Below are 1320 nucleotides of genomic sequence, written 5' to 3' on the forward strand. Positions count from 1 at the left end.
TAAAGATCATCTAGTCCCAACCTGCCCTACCATGGGACACCTTCCACTAGACCAGGTTGCTCAGAGCCCCATCCAACCTGGCTTTGAACACTGACAGGGTTGGGGCAGCCACAACCTCCCTGGGGAACCTGTTCAAGTGCCTCACCACCCTCACAGTGAAAACTTTCGTCTTAATGTCTATCCTAAATTTTTCTTCTTTTAATTCATACCCATTACTCCTTGGACTATCACTACAGCTCTTAATGAAAAATCAAGTCAGCTTGAAGTTTCCAATTGTTCTTGTATCTGTGGCTTCTGTGATAATGTATGAGGAAGGAGAAAGGATTTGAAAGGAAAATGCCTTTTTTCCTCTGACCCTTCTCTATGGTTATGCATTGGCTAAGACAGGTCTTGTGCACCCCACTCAAGAGAACTGGGAATTCTGATTAAAGGCCATTAGTCCTTCAGGCTGCAAAACTCCTTGATAGCCCTGGATGACACCAAATGCTCCAACATCCCTGGACAGGGCAGGGCAAAGCTGAAGCCATGAGAAGCGTGTGGGATGGGGGACAAGGGGCTGCAGCAGGAACACGCCTCTTTATGGCTGGCAGAGGTTTCCTGTCATGAGATTGGGCTTTAGGGGAACTTCAGGGACACGAGGGGCAGAAGCGCTCATGGGACCAGGCCCGCTGCCATTTGAGCCAGCGTGTGCCCAGCTGGGCAAGGCCAATGGCATCCCGGATTGTGTCAGGAACAGTGTGACCAGCAGGACCAGGGCAGGGACTGTCCTTTGGTACTCAGTGGTGCAGTCACAACCTCACGGCTGTGTCCAGTGCTGTGTCCAGTTCTGGGCCCCTCCAGAAGGACTTTGAGGGGCTGCAGTGGGTCCAGAGAAGGCAGCAGAGCTGGGGCACCTGGATCTGGAGCAGCAGGAGCAGCTCTGGGTGCTCAGCCTGGAGAAAAGGAGAGCCAAGGGCGATCTATACCAAGGGTATAGCTTTCTACAACTCTGTGAAAGGAGGTTGTAGCCAGGTGCAGATCAGTCTTTTCTCCCAGGAAACCAGCGACAGGACGAGAAGAAACTGTCTTAAACTGCGCCAGGGGAGGTTTAGGGGGGACGTCAGGCAATTTTTCAGAGAATAGCTGATTAGACGTCGGAATGGGTTGCCCCGGGAAGTGGAGGGGTCACGGTCCCTGGAGGTGTTTGACTAGACCGGTCACTGTGGCCCTGAGGGCGCTGCCTGGTCACGGCCCGGCTCCGGCGGCTCCGCGCTTTTCCCAACCCAATCGACCCCGGCAGTCCCAGGGGCGGGGCTGCGCATGCGCCCCCTCGGCGCGGTC

This window comes from Parus major, chromosome 2 (assembly GCF_001522545.3).
Source record: "Parus major isolate Abel chromosome 2, Parus_major1.1, whole genome shotgun sequence".
Classification (NCBI taxonomy): Eukaryota; Metazoa; Chordata; class Aves; order Passeriformes; family Paridae; genus Parus; species Parus major.